This window comes from Anastrepha obliqua, chromosome 3 (genome assembly GCF_027943255.1).
Source record: "Anastrepha obliqua isolate idAnaObli1 chromosome 3, idAnaObli1_1.0, whole genome shotgun sequence".
Lineage (NCBI taxonomy): Eukaryota > Metazoa > Arthropoda > Insecta > Diptera > Tephritidae > Anastrepha > Anastrepha obliqua.
In genome coordinates, this window is record NC_072894.1 from 34,521,409 (window position 1) to 34,540,645 (window position 19,237).

Below are 19,237 nucleotides of genomic sequence, written 5' to 3' on the forward strand. Positions count from 1 at the left end.
TGTTACTATGGACCAAAGGCGAAAAGAAATAGATATTGGTGAAAGGAAAATCATTGTAAGTTTGTGGCAAAATAGTAAGAGCTATCGGGAAATCGCGAAAATTGTTTGGAGGCAATACTCCTCGGTCCAAAGAGTGATAAACAACTTCTAGCAAACGAAATGTTTGGAGTCTAAGCCTCGTTCTGGGCGTCCAAAAAAACTGACGGAAAGAGAAGAACGCAACATAACTATTCTTGTGAAGTCTAATCCACGATTAACAGCAAGCCAAATTTCAAAAGACATAGAAGTAAAATACAAAAAGAAAGTACATCCAGATACAGTAAGAAAAATTCTAAAAAGAATCGGATTTCACGGCAGAGTGGCCCGAAAACAACCCTTCATATCGCGAGTAAATCGACTTAAGCCACCTGAGTTTTGGAATAGTGTGATTTTTTCAGATGAGAGCAAGTTTTGCATTTTCGGGATAAAAGGTCGTAAAATTATTTGGAGGAAAAACGGAACGGCACTTGGAAAGCAAAATCTGGTACTTACGGTAAAGCATGGGGGAGGAGGTGCCATGATATGGGGGTGTATGGCTAGTTCGGGCGTTGGAAATATATAGTTTATTGAGTCGATAATGAACAGACATGATTATCTCGATATTTTAAAAACGAATTTGAGAGAAAGTGCAATCAAACTGGGACTCGGTGAAAGATTTGTTTTCCAACAGGAAAACGACCCGAAACACACAGCAGAGATTGTTAGGTTGTGGTTGTTGTATAATGTTCCAAAACAACTTCGCACACCCCCACAATCACCTGACCTTAACCCCATTGAGCACTTACGGGACGTTCTAGAAAAAAAAAAATACGAGAGCGTACAGTAACTAGCAAGGAAATGCTTAAGAACGCGCTTAACCCTTAGGAGCATGGTGGGAAGCCAGGTTCCCACCTTCTTTTTTCTCAACTTTTCTCTACAGATTTGATATTTATGAAAATGGGACCGAGAAAATTTATTTATATGATAATCCATATATCAAAGAATGTAACTGAAACTAAGAAAATTGTTTTGCGTGAATTTATAAACAATTACAGATAAACAAATTGAAAAAATCGTCTATTTTCAGGAAAAAATTCATTTTTCAACATTGTACATAATGTATAAAGATGGGACATGATACTATAAGGTTTTTGGGGTTGCTGATTACGAATCTGAGGTCAGATTTGAGAAATTCAATATGGCGGATACAAAATGGCGGACATATTTTTTGAAAAATTGTTGGATACTCACCAAGTTTGATATTAGGGAGTTTTTGGGGTCGCTGATTACGAATTTTGGGTCAGATTTGAAAAATTCAAAATGGCGGATACAAAATGGCGGACATAGTTTTTGAAAACTTGTTGGATACCAAAAACTCCCTAATATCAAACTTGGTGAGTATCCAACAAGTTTTCAAAAAATATGTCCGCCATTTTGTATCCGCCATATTGAATTTCTCAAATCTGACTCAAGGTTCGTAATCAGCGACCCCAAAAACTCCCTAATGTCAAATTTGGTAAGTTTCCAAAAAATTTTTCAAAAAATAGGTCCGCCATTTTGTATCCGCCATATTGAATTTCTCAAATCTGACCTCAGATTCGTAATCAGCGACCCCTGAAACCCTTAAAATTACATGCAATCATAAAAGCGGTTGGTAAGTAAAATGTGTGCTTCAAAGGGTTAAAGAGGAATGGGAAGTCATAAGTCCAGAAATAACAGCCAAACTAGTTGGATCAATGAAAAGACGCCTTCTAGAAGTCATAAAAAGGCGTGGATATCCAACTAGCTATTAATTTTAAAACATTTCTATGATCTTAAGCCTTTTATTTTATTATTATTGAAGTGAACGCAAACTTTTTCCGTTTAGTTTGAATGGCCTTTTTAATTTTATGTGATCTCATTTTAAATTTGATTTTGTTATTGGTAGCGAAATATGTGTGATAGTTACGTTTAAGTGAACTAAATAAAACTCATTAAAAAAATTTCTGAAATATTTATTGTTTTGAACTTTTTCTAATGCCAAGAATTTTTGCATAGGTGAACGCAGACTTTTTCTACTATGTGTATATATACATATACCATTGCTTTAGGTGTACATCTACGAGTACTACTAGCTCGTTTGATTTCATTACGCAGAATATGAAAAAAACTGCCAGAGTCTAAATCCCGATAACTAAGACGTGCAATTATAAAATGGGAAATCTGTAATATCCCATAAAATATTTAGGATTAATACATGTATTTCTTTTGTAATTTGTTACACTACTTATATTGGTATTCAAATTTACGTCTAAAAAGCAAGCATTCAAAACCTTGATGCATTAAAAAAAAGTATTGATTTTCTTTATTTTCAATTAAGCCAAGTAAACTCGGATTTATAGACAAATTTATAGTTATCTATGTAAATTATACATATTTTCGTTGTTGTCCCGCATAGTGAAAACACTGGCTGTTTATTCATCTCACCAAACTTGGAATATTCAGTATTGTAGGTAAACTCTACATATAGACGGTGCCGCTTGCACTGCTTGAATACCTATAACTTATTTTTTTTACATTACCATATAAAATTATTCTAAGTGAAGTGCATCGATTACGAACCTGGCCTGAGGAATTACTTACCATACCACAATTTAGAGACAATTTTCCACGACAGTCGACCCAGATTTATATCCGGCCAAGGACTGTCACTCCAGCAGCATTCCCCGTATGTAAGTATGGGGAATGTTTATGCTGCTACAACAACATCAACAACAACTGAAACTTTATATAGTGTTTATAGAAGGAAGTCTAATCATAGCTCCTTCATCTTTACAAACAACTAGCAAACCCGGCCCCCTTCGCTGGGCACACTAAAATAGAATAGATATGGTTTAGAACAGAAAATATATGATTTTCATATTATTTATTTCTTTATTCTTTATTCAAGCGCTTTGGCATAAACAATATTTTTTGTTTTTCTATTTGTTTTTGAGTAAATATAAAATATAAATTGAAAATCAGGAAAAAAGAAAATTGTTTTTAAATTTCAAATCAACGCATATGAATAAACAATCGTCTTTTTTCCTGATCATCCATGAATTTTTCGTTTCAATTTATATGTTTTATTAAGCATTGGAGCTTTTTTAACCATTATCCATTTATATTTTTCAAAAAAAAAAAAAACGAAAATAATTGTTTTTCCACGAACACATAATTTCATTCGGATTTCACATTAAATTCTCAAATTTCGTAAGAAATTATTCACTGTTCCAAAATCCACTCCAAAAAAATTCACAAACAATTTTTACATGTTGCACTTACGTTTTTTCCTTATGGCATCCAAATCAGAAAGAAATATTGACACATTGTAACTCACACTGTCAATTTGACAGTTCAGTTCCGCCCCAAGCGTTAAAAAAGTAAGCGACATTATGGCTGGTTCAAAAGAACGCTGTACCCGTTGCCAGTGCTCCGAATTACAACCAAACTTTACGAAACCCATCTTCAATACCTCCTTAACAATGTGTGTAAGTTTGGTTTAATTCGGTGCAAAGACACGGCGGGTCCACGTTTTGGCATATATTTCGAGACCCTAGTCATCAATAGGTATGAAAATTACCCCGTATTAAAGCACTTATCAACAGCTTTCATTTGATACCCATATTGTACATACACAACCAAAGGTTACCCGGGTCCACGTTTTGACCTATATCTCGAGACCCCAGTCACGGAGCGGCATGAAAAATACTCTGTACTAAAGCATTCACCACCAGCTTCAATATGATATCCATATTGTACAAACACATTCTAGGGTCCACGTTTTGGTCTCTATCTCGAGACCCTGGTCACGGAGCGGCATGAAAAATACTCTGGACTAAAGCATTCACCAACAGCTTCTATTTGATACCCATATTGTACATACACATCCGAAGGTTACCCGGGTCCACGTTTTGACCTATATCTCGAGCCCTATTTCCAAAATAAAATATAATCCATGTTACTTGTGGATGATGTAGCTTTCGAATGGTGAAAGAATTTTTAAAATCGGTCCAGTAGTTTTTGAGGCTATTCATTACAAACAAACAAACAAACAAAGTTTTCCTCTTTATAATATTAGTATAGATAACAGATTTGCTTCTCACATCTGTATATTCTTATTTTTTACTTAAAAAGTGTTATTTCGACAAAGTTTCTAAAAACTCTGAAGCAATGGTAAATGTTTGGTGCCGAATGCGGATTCAGCGCGCCATAAATTATCAAAAGCGGCACATCACTTTGCAGATATAACCATAAGACTTAGTTGTATATTTCATGCAATTGTATGTTAATTTTCCACAAATTAAGTGACCGTATAGATCAAAATAATCAAAATTTCCGTTAATGATGGTGTTGCATATTCTTCAAAAAATTATCAAAAATAAACAAGAATTTTCTGCCATTTGTACTTTATTATACTATGAATGGGCTATAAAATTGCATACCAGTTATTTTTAGTTTTGATTAAAAAGTTTGAAGTTTTGAAGAAAATTAGTCGAATTTTTATAAATCTTGTACAAAGGTTGAAACTTCGGTTTATATTTGTTGTAGAACGAACTATTTTTTATAATCAACTGTAATCGTGATGTTTTGTAAACTTGATTTTCACGCCAATCGATCTTGATATGAGAGTGCCCCATTGAACCTATTAAATGAAAAAAAGCTCTCGCTTACGTGTTTGTTAATCTTGACGAAAAACTTTCTATCTGTTCCATTTTGAAGGTGGTGGCACTAGACCGACAACAATGTTTTGTACTTTTGATTGTCATAGCAAGGTATTGGCGAATTTTTTTTCTCCTTGTTGACTCCTCTCGGGAGCATAGGACGTCGACAAGACTCTTCCCACGACAGTCGGTTCAACGTAACCGAAACGTCCCGGATTTATATCCGGCCAAAGACTGTCACTTCAGCAGCATTCCTCGTATATGCACGAGGAATGTTTATGCTGCTACAACAACAACAAGACTTCCATCGTACACGTTATCTTTTTTAGTACCCATTGACATTTCATCATGGAAAGACTTACGCGTCAACAATGTTTACAAATCGTAATACAAGTGTATTACGAAAATCAACGCTCTGCGAAAAGTGTTTATCGCGCGCTTAGACCAACGTATGGTGTACTTAACCGCGATGAAATCCTTTTTTGGCTTAATAGCTACGTCAATAAGCAAAATTGCCGTGTTCGGGCTGAAGAGCAATCCGAATCCATTCAAGAACAGCCTTTATGTCCATTGAAAACAACCGTTGGGTGCGGGCTATGTTCTCGAGGAATCATCGGCCCATATTTTTCCAAGGACGAGGCTGGAGCTGTGAAAGGCGCACGCTATCGCGCCATGATCCACAACGTTTTGATGCCGGTAATTGAAGCCCGTGGTTCCAGCGAGACGGCGCTAGTTGCCATACAGCTCGTGAAACGATGGATTTACTGCTTCGTCGTTTCGGTGAGCAAATTATCTATTGTCTTGGATCAGTGGATTGGTCCCCAAGATTGTGTGCTATCACATCTTTGAATTTTATTTGTGGTGGTATGTAAAGTCTAAATGCTTTGTGGATAAATCAGCTTTGATTGAGGCATTGGAAGCCAACATTACTAAAGTTATTCATGAGATACTGACCGAAGTCTTCCAGCGAGTTATTAAAAATTGGTGTTTACGGATGGACGAATCACGGCGCAGTTGCGGGCAACATTTGAGAAGGATTATCTTTAAGGGGTTAGGTGGGTTTGAAAATTTCAAAAAATCGATTTTTTTTTTTGTCTTATTAAATAGTATAATATGTTTAAAATATTCTCCTAAAATTTCAAATTGATCCGAGTAAAATTCTACGAGATAGACCCTTCAGAAGTTCCGCCCATCAGGCCATGTCAGTGCAGCGTTTCGCAGGTATACGCGTTTATCTCAAAACTCGATTTTTTAAGTCGGTGGACACGATTTCTCGAAAAGTTATGAAGCGATTTTGTTCAAATTTTGCACACATCTTTGGAATAACATTATCAAGTTATTGAACGAAGGATTTTTTTTTATTTTTATTACAACTAATTTTTTCGAGCCAACACATGACGAAAATTTGACCAAAAAATGTGTTTTTTTGTTCAAAGACTGTCAAAAATTCAAATTAATTTTTTTTTTTTTTTCCTTCGTCCAGTAACGAGATTTATCCATGTACTAACGAAATATTTTTGGGTTTTTGATTTTAAATGAACCAATAATGAGTTATGCTGTCCACGGCAAGAGCATTTTTTTGTAAGACGTTAAGGGAGATGAGGTACCAACGGCTGAGTTTTCGGAATTTTTAAATAAAAATTTCACAAAATACTGTTTAAATATGTATCTTTGATATGCTGAATTGTTTAAATAAAATATATGATTGTATATATTAAAAAAAAATAGTAAAAATACCCTTTTTTTGAACCTCTGTAACCCACCTAACCCCTTAAAAGATAAATCTCATGGATGGTTCTTAGGGTGTCCCTTAAATTTCAAGTTTTTTTACGTATACCTTATAAACGACAACCCGTGTCGACTTGCGATTTAAACTTGTCCATACAAGTTGCATGAGTACTGCGCTGTGACTTGTAACGACGTGTTTTATTTGTCATTTCATACGTGATTTTAGATTATTTATTAGTGCCCCAGTATTAAGTGCGTAAACATGTCGATAGAATTACGGAGTGACAAACAAAATATTTTCCTTATCGGTTTGCTTAGCTATCAAATAAATGGTGCAAAATTCCTATCTAATCGACAAGTTCTCTCAATCCTATTTTAAAATATTCGTTAGGTTAAACTGACTGTTAGTGAAAGTGCGAATTTTGTGATTAGGGAGTGCATCATATGTTGGGGAAAAAGCAAGAATTCCATGAAAATAGAGGAAGATAAATAATTTTGAATGCAACAGAGAGAGCCAGGTCGCCCGTGCTGCTTAAATGGTGTAGGCAAAAAATTGGCCGAAAAAGAAGAAAGATCTGGACGACGGCTACTGGAAGAAGAGGAAAGCATTGTAAGACAAAGAATCACTGACTGTTGCATCTACTTTCACCACAAATAACTTTAAAAGTGTAGAAGATTCAGACGAATAACATATCTTAAATTCTGAACTCAGATTGCCGGGCGTTCCCTGCCATGAACAAATATCAAAAAGGGGTAGAAATAATCTCATAACATCTAAACTAGTTGCAGCTTTAGATCGATGCCAGTTAAGCATTAGAGACTCCCTTTATATTATTAATGCGGTGATAGAAGCGCTTGGTCTGAGTGGCGATGATTTCCATTTTAACAAATCCTCGATTCAGCGAACTCGTACTGAAAATAGAAAATCAGAGGCAGAATCTGACTTCCGAAACAATATACCCGAAGTTATCACAGTCCATTGGGATGGAAAACTATTACCTGGGTCGGATGTACCAAATTCAAAAGAAGAATGCTTGACAGTTATTGCTCCGGTTGACGATAGAGAAAAGCTTCTTGCAGTGCCAAAACTAGAGAAAAACTGGAAAACATCAAGCTAAGATCGTCTCAACAGCTCTCTTTGACTGGAACCTACACGATAAAGTACAAATAATGTGCTGCGACACAACAGCTTCCAATACTGGCCGTTCCAATGGAGCTTGTGCTATTCTGGTGCAAACTTTAGAAGAGAATTGCTGCTTTTCGCCTGTCGTCATCATGTTTACGAATTGGCCCTAAAAGCTGTGTTTGAAACCAAGATTAAGCAAATTACTAGTAGCCCAGATATTCCGATGTTCAAAAAGTTCAGGAAAAATTGGAAAAACATCGATTCTAGTAACACTGAATTATTTCTTAATTTCCTAAAAGAACGTGTCGCCGAGGCGGACATTCAAGCTTTGTTAATATTTTATTAGGTAGAATTAGACAATGGTTTTGTAAGAGATGTCTACCCCGAATTAGTCGAACTGTGCCTAATATGTTTCGGAGGAGACATAAAGGAAAAATTAAAACTAAGGCTCCCAGGAACTATGCATCAGGAACTCTGGAGGGCGAGAGAAATCTATTCTTTAAAAATATATTTACTTCAGTCACAATGCAGAATGACTACGAAGGACAAAAAGGCTCTGCAAGTTGTTTGCTTATTTGTCGTGATGTTGTATGTTTAAGCTTGGCTCGAATGCACAGTGACGACCAAATCTCCTAACCGCCTCTTAAAGATATTAAAAGAGTACGAAAAAGTTTACACATCAATTTCTAAAGCACTTGTGGTATTAATGTGAAGAGACAGTCATTCTATCACTGTTTAATGATGAAGTTGATAACCAAACTAAAAATAAAATGATTGCCAACTTCCACTTTGTGATAATTTTAAATCGTTTGTTGATTTGTTTTTTTGTTATTAAACTTATTTTCCTTTTTTTCAGAGAAAACGTTGGATGATTTCGTAACGGAGCAGAGCAAACAATTTCTACCACGACTGCAGATCAACGACAATTTTCTAAAGAAAAATGTATCTTCTAAAAGAAGAATAAGTCAATTGAGAGGTGTGAATGATACTGCTGAAAGGGCTGTTGAATTAATGCAGGATTTAAGGGACTTATCGCGGCTAAAGAAGAACAAAAACAGTTTTTGCTGCGCTGTGTCCAGGAACATAGAAAATCTCATCCGGACTGTAAAAAACTACTCCAAAATGAACTTACGCTGACTGATTGTTGTTACTTTATGTTTTTAATTAAATATTAATGTTCATCTCATTTAATTTTTATTCACTTATTTTATTCACTTAATTTATTGCATTTATAGTGATTTTATAGCGCACTGAAATATCAGAAGAAAACACGATTTTTACTCAATTGCAATTATGTTAGAAAAATAAAATTCTCTATTTGAGCATCTTACATTTACATTTACCATTACCATTCTTTTGGTCTTTTTTGGGTTGAGTGTCAAAATTTCAATCAGAATGCAAACAAACAAACAAATACGAGGGATGCCTTTCATATTTCGCGCTCAATAATGAAAACACACAAAAACAATAATAAAAATGGTTTTATTATTTTTCAAAATATTCTCTTAGAAAGTCAATACACTTCAGCGTTTGCTTGAATCAGTTTTCAAGGCACTTTTGCCACTCGGAAGCGGATACTTCCAAAACGAACTGTTTAATGGCTTCTTCAGGCGTTGGGAAAACTTTTACCTCGAATTTTATTGTTGATGTTCGGGAATAAAAATTATTCATTAGGTGCCAAATCCGAGCTGAAAGATGGATGACCCATTAGTTCGCTCTTTTGAGCGCTCTTGTGTTACCCGATACTTGAGAGCTCGCATTGTCTTGATGCAGGATGTTCGTCTACATACATGCGGTTGATTTCCCTTAATTTTCCGGAAGGAAGACCAAAAACCTTCGAAGTCGCTGAATTGGAGGCATTGCTCAGGATCCGTGTCAAAGGCAAGAACAGCTTGCTTCAGTATTAGGAGTTACCCGCCAATCCATTTCCCAGCGATTGCATGCGGATTTGGGTTCCTTATGATTTAAAACCAAGGGATGTTGAACGCCGTTTTTTCGCCTGTGAACAATTGCTCCAGCGGCAAAAAAGGAAGGGTTTTCTTCATCGCATCGTGACGGGTGATGAAAAATGGATTCATTACAGCAATCCAAAGAAAAGAAAGTATGGGGACTGCCCGGTCATGCTTCTCCGTCGTCGCCTCGTCCGAATATTTACGCTGCGACGGTTATGCTATGTATTTGGTGGGACTAAGTTGGTGTTATTTATTATGAACTGTTAAATCGAAGCGAAACCGTCGACTTCAATTGATGCGATTGAGCCGAGCACTGCCCGAGAAGCGGCCGCAATACGCGGAAAGGCATGAAAAAGTGATTCTACAGCATGACAACGCTCGGCCTCACGTTGCCAAACCCGTTAAAACCTACTTGGAAACATTGAAATGGGAAATCCTACCCCACCCGCCACATTCTCCAGATATTCGCCATCCGATTATCACCTGTTCCGATCGATGGCACATGGTCTAGCTGACCAACAGTTCCATTCATATGAAGACATCAAAAAATGGCTTGATCCGTGGATAGCCTCAAAAGATGAACAGTTTTACTGCGACGGTATACGAGATTTACCAGAAAGATGAGAAAAAGTAGTAGCCAGTGATGGGGAATGATTCACTTGTAACCAGTTTTTCAGAATGATGAATGACTGTTTTGTATGTATTATCATTGTAAGTTTTCGAGCTCTTAAAAAAAATTGATATATTTATTTGTATATCCTAATCATTTTATTTAATAATAGTAATACAATTTAAAAAAAGAAATCGGCTATCCAAATTGAAATTTATTGATTGCCACACCCTAATGTTATAGAAAATAAAAGAAAGGAAGCGGTTTCTCGGGAGGAGAAGCGAAAGGGCCTTTCAATAACATCTTTATCAAGTCTTGCACTAGCATTAGAGACCTTATTAATTACGTTGCTTGCAGCGCCACGCTTATTCCTCAGAAATAAGGTATACAAATTGAAGAGAAAATCTCTCTAAACTTGCAAAACAATGGCAAATAGAAATCGTATTTATTGTTTTCACTAATACAAGCGGCGAGTTTTTGCCTGGCTCGCTTGACAATGAACTTTATCAGCAGTTAACTGATAGATATTCACTCAGTAGACATTGCGAAATAGCTTATTTAGTCATCTAAGGTTATTCGCTGGTTAAGCGCTTAATCAGATATTGACCCTAAATGCTGAACGATGCAGAAAGAAAACAACGTAATTTTTCCCAAAGTAACGTGTCATAATTTCGAAACCACCTTCAATATTTGCAAAACGCAATATTTCTTAGGCCAACGTAGCCGAATGGGTTGGTGCGTGATTAGCATTCGGGAGTGCGTAGATTCGAATCTCGGTGCATCGCCACACGGCAGGCATTGGCAAATCTCGGAGTGTATTTCTGCCATGGAAAGTCTCCTCACAAAAAAACCATTTGCGGTCCGGAGTCTGTTTAAAAGTGTAGGTCCTTCAAATTGTGGAATAACATGGAATAACAAACACGTAAAAAAAGTGTAGGTGCCAATTATACTTTTTTAAATATTTCTTTAGCATTTAAGTATTCAGTCAGTATATGCTCCGAAAATTTAAAAAATTAAACACTTCATCTAATTTTAATGGTTCGCTAACTGGTTTAGTACCCAGTTTTTAGCGATTTTAAGTCTCGAATCGCCTTTTTTTTTGGTGAGACACCAAAACAGACAATGGGCGGAGTCACCTCTATTTTGGGGTAAATGTGAATATTTCGATAACAGCTCACAAAAAATTTGCTCGAACTTGACACGCGCATTTCTCCATACCTCACTTAGATCCTACATAAATATTAGTAAGGGGAAAACAAGTCCCTTATATTTGCATACATTTTTTGCGAAACTGTTTAAAACTGTTTTATGGTCGATCTTTAGCTCCTGGGCGATGCTACGACTACTAACATGTCGGTTAACTTCGATTATTTCTGTTATTTTATCGACATTTCCGACATTATCAACATTTTCTTTAACATCAAAAATGCCTGGGCGGAATCACGAAGCCAAAATTGCACGTAACTAGCTTTTCAAACCATAAACCCCATTCACAATTTTAGCGGCCTGGCTTGCATTTCCGCCTTTATCAAAGAAAAACTGTAAAATGTACCAAATTTTCTCTTGGTTGACTTCTATTAACTCACAACTGAATGGAACAAATATACAACAGGAAAATATATTTTTTAGTGTGAATCTCACCTTGACAACGAGCATAAGCTTTAAATTGTTTGATCGATACTTTAGGAGATATCGATCAGTACAGACATTTACTGAGAAAATAATGGAATTCTTTAGCCCTAAACTAATATTATTGAGATCGGATAAAACCCACGTCCACTTTTGGGATGTTCGAATTTAATTTCCGCCCATCCATCTGATGTTACTAACTCTCACTGTCTATGAGTTTGATTTTAAAAATTAACAACCAGCCTATATTAAATTTTATCAAAATGTGTATAGAGTAGAGAAAATTCGACCTAGACCGAATTTTGCCTTCCTTAGTTGTTTAAACTGAGGACCCGGGGGTCTAGAAATTTCAAAAAATCGATTTTTTGTTTTTTCGATATTTCGAAAGTATGGTATCTTTAGAATATACTGTGAATTTTTCATGAGGAAATTCCCAATATTATAGCTTCTACAGCCCATTAAATATAATAGGTAGAGAGCTGTCTGCGCGCTCCTGTACCTCAAAAGAGAGCTGTCTGCGCGCTCCTGTACCTCAAACGTTAAACTCATTTACTCGAAAGGACTTTTTTCCGCCAGGTGTTGTCAAAAAAAAAAAACTATTCAACCGAATCGTCTGAAATTTGTATATGTTGTTCACAACATCAAGGGCTACCGCCCGTTCTAGAATCATACTATTATTTCAATTATTTCGTATTTTTTTTTAATAAAAAACTGAAAAAAAATCGATTTTTAGAGTGCCAAATTCAAAACCGCGCCATTTTGTCAATTTTTTTTATTCTAGTATGGGACATAGCTACAGTCATACTGATGAATAATTTTTTTGCTTTTTGTGTTTTAGATAAATAGAAGACCCAAAATGGACAACACCGATTAGGTCCAATTTTTCGGAAGGGCCACTTCAGCGTAATTTTTAAAATTATTAATGGACTATGAATAAGTTCGTGCGGTTTTTTTTCGAAATTTGAAACTTAATTGACGTAAAATGGTTACAAATTTAATATTCAAAGTATTGTCCATCGCTTGCTACTACTTTTCCCCATCTTTCTGGCAATTCACGGATTCCCTTTGTGAAAAATTCGGTCGGTTTTGCCGCAATCCACGAATCGATCCATTTTTTGACTTCATCGTAATTACGGAAGTGCTGGTCAGCCAGGCCATGTTGCATCGATCGGAAGAGATAGTAATCGGATGGCGCAAGGTCTGGACTATACGGCGGGTGAGGTAGGACATCCCATTTGAGCGTTTCTAAGTATGTTTTGACCACTTGTGCAACATGTGGCCGAGCATTGTCATGTTGCAAAATAACTTTGTCGTGTCTATCGGCGTATTGCGGCCGTTTTTCTCGCAGTGCTCGGCTCCAACGCATCAATTGTCGTCGGTAGACATCCCCCGTAATCGTTTCATTCGGTTTCAGTAGCTCATAATACACAACACCCAGCTGGTCCCACCAGATACACAGCATAACCTTCAGGCCATGAATATTCTGCGCCGACGTCGATGTTGAAGCATGGCCAGGATATCCATACGTTGCCCGACGTTTTGGATTGTCGTAATGGACCCACTTTTCATCGCCAGTCACAATTCGATGCAAAAAACCCTTTCTTTTGTGCCGTTGAAGCAGTTGTTCGCATGCCATAAAACGGCGTTCAACTTCTCTTGGCTTCAATTCATACGGCACCCAATGGCCTACCTTTCGGATCATTCCCATGGCTTTTAAACGTTTGGAAATGGTTGATTGATCAACTCCCAAAGTTTTTGCAACCTCTTCTTGCGTTTGAGCCGGATCTTGATCGAGCAATTCCTCCAATTCGGTATCCATGAACTTTGGCGGCGCACCCTCGCGTTCTTCGTCTTCCAAGCCAAAATCACCACTTTTAAAGCGTGCAAACCACTTCTGGCACGTTCGCTCAGCTAGACCATGCTCACCATAAACTTCCACCAAGATACGATGACTTTCGGCTGCTTTTTTCTTCATATTAAAATAATGAAGAAGAATTCCCCGCAAAAACACATTATTTGGCACGAAATTCGACATTTTCAAGTGTGGTAAAAATATTGTTGTTTACGCTTCAAATAAAAAACTTATACTGACGTTTGTGCCTTACGACAGTAGCTCTCCAATGAATGTTTGGAAATGTGGATCGATGGAATAATAATCAAGTTACGCCATCTGTTGTAAAACCGCACTTATTCATAGTCCTATTAAAAAAAATAAAATTTTAATTTTGTTAAGTAAAAGAAGTTAAAAAGCCTAAAAAATATAAATTTACCCTAAATTTTCGAGCTCTAGAACACCGGGACCCGCAAGCCCGCAAAACTGCTTGTTTTAAACTTAGTTAAACAGCTTTAGTGGACCGCCTAGCATAAACTAGCACTAAAAAACTGGCCTTTATTCTGTCACTACTCTAACCAACCGAACCACCCCTCTATTTTCGTTACTTAATATCAAAGTGTATGTATGTACCTATATGTAACTAAGTGTGCACGTTCTAGTCGGCTGCGCAAACCCATTCAAATAGGAATATAATAAAAACTACAAAAACTACTAAAAGCAGCGTAGATACGATTCGGTGATGAGACCAGCAGGTCGTAACTGGCAGCGTAATGACAGAGCCATTACACCTTCAAATTAAGTGATTTTACCGTGAAATAAAAACAAGAACATAGTAGAAACGTTCTGCTAGTAATTAGTATGTGTTCTAGTTGTTCTAAGTGACGATAATGTTATCAGTGAAGTAATCGAACGGGAATTTGTGTGGCGATCGATAAGAGTGCAAACGAAAACACTAAAGTTGAATGCAAATAACGCGAAACCCAATTGCCAAGCCCTATAAAAAGAGCTTAAAAGAAAACTTTATGCAGTCTATCTTATTGCGTATTTAAAATTACGGTAAAGCAAGCAAATAACTACGCGCCTAATAAATAAACTTTCGTATAAAATTTTAGCTTCACTACTACAATTAGAAATTCACAAGCACCAGCAGCATTCTAGAAAAATTGTTAAATCCTATTTTCCACCATAAATATGCAAAATGGTAAGTAATTCTTATCGATGTCTAAAAATATGCAACACTTCCGACACAAAGTCATTTCCCTCATACGCTCTAAAAGTTGAAAAAGGGGCAGTTATAAAATATTTACAACTGCTCTCCATAGCTACACATACATACACAAATATTTATGTGTATTTGCCGTCATAACATACATATATGTACACATGCATCCTTTAGTCCTTTTCTCACTCATCGTAAAGTTGCATTTCACTCGCCGAACGGAACTCGCTTGTGCAGCATTGTTGTTGCTGGCAGTACGGTAGTTTCGAGTACGAGTACGCGTCAAAAATACAATACTACTAGTAGTAGGAATAGTACGAGCAACATGAGTAAAAAAACAATCTCATATAAAGCATCCGAGTGCAGGATATTCACTGTGCAACAATAAAGATGGCATGTTTTTGTTGCATTCATCGCGGTACTCGTCCAATCTCGCTAGCACTCACTCCCAGCATTTTGACTATTGTCTTGCCCAGGAGCATTGTGTGTGGTTGCCCTGCGGCTGGAGTGACGAGAGCGCTCGCCGTTAATCGCATTTTGAGTTCATTCACATTTTCCCATGCTGATGTTTTTATTAAATACATACATACATACATATGTGCATACAGAATTGCATGCTCATCACAATGTGTGTTTGTTTGACTGTGAGAGAGGCCCGCAGGATTCTTTCACATGGGCATATTACAATGTCCGTAGCTAAGGTTATGTTTTGTACCATACATTTGCGGCGTGGGAAGATGTGGAAAATGTGGAAAAGGCTCTTGATTTTTTCACATCGTCAAGTGTTTTCTGTTTTGTTTAGGTATATGTATTTTTGTACTTGCATTAGGAGAATGCATTTGAGTTCAAAAACTATTTGCTTTCCTCACAAAAAAAGAGCGTAACTGTAACTGACCCTTTCTTGTATTGCCTATTGCAGGGCATTAGAGGATTAAAAAAACCAACTAATGCTAAATTCAATTTTAAAGGAAATGCAAAATAATGCAAAAGACAAACTGATTGAATGATTTTATGAAATTTTTCTTCTTGTTATTGTTGTTGTTGTAGCGACTAATGCTATTGTTATTGTTTTTCATGTTGGTCTTACTATTGTTGGTGTTGTTGTTGGTTTTTTTTTATTGCTGGTGTTGTTGTTAGCATCATAAACATTCCCATGCATGCAGGGCCAACTACCGTATGAACTATTATTCGAATAATAAAATCTTTTATTCGAGAGGTATTCGTAATTCGAATAATATTTATTCGAATTTTTTATTCGTTTATTCGAATAATGCTATTCGAATACCTCACTATTCGAATACCTCACTATTCGAATACCTTACTATTCGAATACCTTACTATTCGAATACCTTACTATTCGAATACATCACTATTCGAATACTTCGCTATTCGAATATTTTTGGTAAATATTTATTTAGATTAGCGGACTACTAATCGGTTTATGTACAAGTGCATGCACCATGAGAAGGGCCAATGTAATTTTTATATTTTTAAAAGCATTTTCTCCCTGATGTAAATGAATATATAGTGAGGTATTCGAATAGTAAGGTATTCGAATAGTAAACTATAGTAAACTATTCGAATAGTGCGGTATTCGAATAGTAAGGTATTCGAATAATGAACTATTCGAATTATTTGAAACGAATAGTATTATTCGTTTTATTCGAATAATGTTTATTCGAATATTATTCGAAAATAATCCCACCCCTAGTATGAACGATGAAAGTTTTCTTCTCCGTAGGTATGTTGGTGGCATGATAAAAGAAATAATTTTTGAGTGTTTGATCGCCATTTTTCCTTCTTTCGATAATTTGTTTTGAAAATTTAATTTTGAAAAACACAAGAAAAAAGGACTACGCTATTTATTTTCTCAATTCCAATTTCCTTGATTAAAGAACTTATTATATTCCAAAATTTTAACCGTACACACACACATTAAATTTTATAGTATAATAAAGTGCAAGTTTGAAGTTGCTGAAAAAAGACGTTGATTTTTTATATAATAATTTTTTTCTTAAAATTTTCTCTATATAAAAAAATGTCATGCAATGCAAATTTAATACCCTATAACATACCATATCAAAAATCTTTCTAGGAATTCTATTTAAGGGGGGAAACCAGTTGAGACTGATCAAAAATAGAAATTTTTTTATTGCATAAATTGTTAGTATAACTACTCAAGAATATGTGGTAAAAATTTTAAAAGGAAATTCGCATTATTCCCGATTTTATGAGCACTTAAGTGACCGCCCGTCGCACAGTGCGGCCGATTCCCAAAAAGCTGGCCGGCACCGTAGCGCGCGTTAGTTAGAACGACGTTTTTCTCGAAGCTAATTTTTTTCAACTGGTGGGAACTCTAGTTCAAAAAGTTATCGACCAATCGTTAAAATTTTTGGGGAGTGTTCTTCATTCGATTCTAATTTATATGAACCTAATTCTTGGATTATATTATCATTAAAAATATTTTTTTTTAAGGAAAATATATGAGAAAATATGGTATGAAAAAATGATATTGTGTTCCAGCCGCTCAAAAACATGCAATTTTCAATATTATTTTATCAAAATTAGTTTCATATTCTTAGGAAACATGTTGTGAATGAAAAAAAAATTGTTGTTCATTACAGAGAAAAATTACAACTTCAGGAATTCCCACCAGCCAGATACTCGGATGGCGATCGTCCATGAAAAGCACGCTCTAATGCCACTATTTCCGGCGGAAATAGCTTGAAAAAAATTTAAAAGTGTACTTAAAAATATTAATAAAATACCCTCTAAGTTTAAACAATTTCTGATTATTCCTTCCTTGTTAAAAAAATTCACGAAAAACACAAAAATTTCGGCCTCCTAAACCGGTTTCCTCCCTTAAAAACCGTAGAATTGCATACATTTTTAAATTGGATCTATAGGGTTTTGTAAGACAATGAGCTCTAACTTTTATACAAAAATAATGAACTTTAAAAAAAAAATACATAGTAAAAATTGGTCAACATCTTTCTGTGCTACCATTTTATAGCGAGATGTATTTATGCACACACTCGAGCTTGACTTGTTTACAGTAGCACAGAAAACAAACTATGTGACATATCACGCTGAAATTTGCCATGTAAGCTTATAACAGTCCTACCAAAAAACAAAAATTTTATTTTTGCCATATGTCATCCGCGGACCGTTTTATTGATACCGTCTCGTTCATATTTGAGTAGAAGGTATATCGAACTAGGTGGGCATGGGGGCTTGTTTACCTAAAACATAATAGATGTCATGCCTAAATCTGCCAAACCCTTCTTCTGGCTTTTTGAAAATTGCTATATCCACAAGCATAATTTTTCTTATTTTTTTTTTTTATTTGTATAAAATTAGTTTACAACATAAATCTTATAAGTTATTTATGTTAGGAGCTATAGCAGCTAGGCTTTAAGCTCATTTTCTTTTTAACAAATTTATACTAACAAGGGAAATAAATACATTAATCAGATTTTCAAAAGGACTGCGGATAAATCATGGGAGAAAGGAACCTTTCATTTCCATATGAATTTGCATTTTCCGATTTCCATGTATTGTGAAATTTTGACACTAATTGATTTTCATTTATATGTATATGTGTGCATGTATGTACGTGTATATGCAAGTTTGCAATAGTTTTTGCAAATTTCGCCCAATGGCAGCTTCCTTTTTCTCGGACATTCATTGCTCATCGATTTAAATTGGAAATATAGAGCAATGGCGAAATTATTTCGAGCAGTCATGTAATTGTAAACTAAAGCGCAGTATTTTATATTCACATATTATGTACATATGTATGCGCACAAATATTGTACAAAAAATTGTTGGACATCTGTTTTTGAGTTTATATACAAACATTGTATGCATATTAGAGTCAGTCGATTAGTAGGCAAATTAAAATTGTATTTGTACAAGGTGATTCAATGAGACTGCAGAACTTCCTTTGTAATTAAAACACCACTAAATTTGTCAAAATGATTTTTTTTGATCGCCATTTTAAAGAAGTACCGTTCGATGACTTCGCAAGTCCAAAAATCACCAAAACAATTGTGACTCGTTGAGGGTGCAAGGGTTTTTCTTGAATGATGTGCAGATTTTCAGTACCCAATTATGGCAGTTTCTATTCGTTTTCATTGGGGAGAACTTTACGTGACGGATATCCTGGGTTATTTTACCTTCTCATATTAGCTCGCTCTCGAACGGTTGTTCGGAAGTAACCCAGAGGATACTTAAGCGATGCCTGAAAGTTGTGAACTGCTTGGACCATTTGCAGAAGAATCTTCCTGGGCACTCATATGTGAATAGTGATCAAGGACTTCCCCCACTTGCGTGGACTTCTACATACATATGGAACCATTCTCGATTATGATGTTAAAACAATAACAATGACGCCAATCAAGAAGAAAAAATGCGGCAGTTTGCTTATTAGCGACTGA

At 35.8% G+C, this 19,237-nt stretch overlaps 1 protein-coding gene across 2 annotated transcripts in view; it reads left to right on the forward strand.

Annotated features, from left to right (window-relative positions):
• The window catches only part of LOC129243098 (death-associated inhibitor of apoptosis 1), a 73,944-nt gene that overhangs the window by 828 nt on the left and 53,879 nt on the right, over window positions 1-19,237 (forward strand). The window contains exon 1 of one of the 2 annotated variants that reach the window (XM_054880221.1): window positions 14,313-14,780. The exons of the other annotated variant lie outside the window; for it this stretch is intronic. The gene's annotated coding sequence lies outside the window, so the exon portion shown is untranslated. Of the gene's footprint in view, window positions 1-14,312; window positions 14,781-19,237 lie in introns of those variants that run through there. 2 annotated transcript variants of the gene reach the window in all.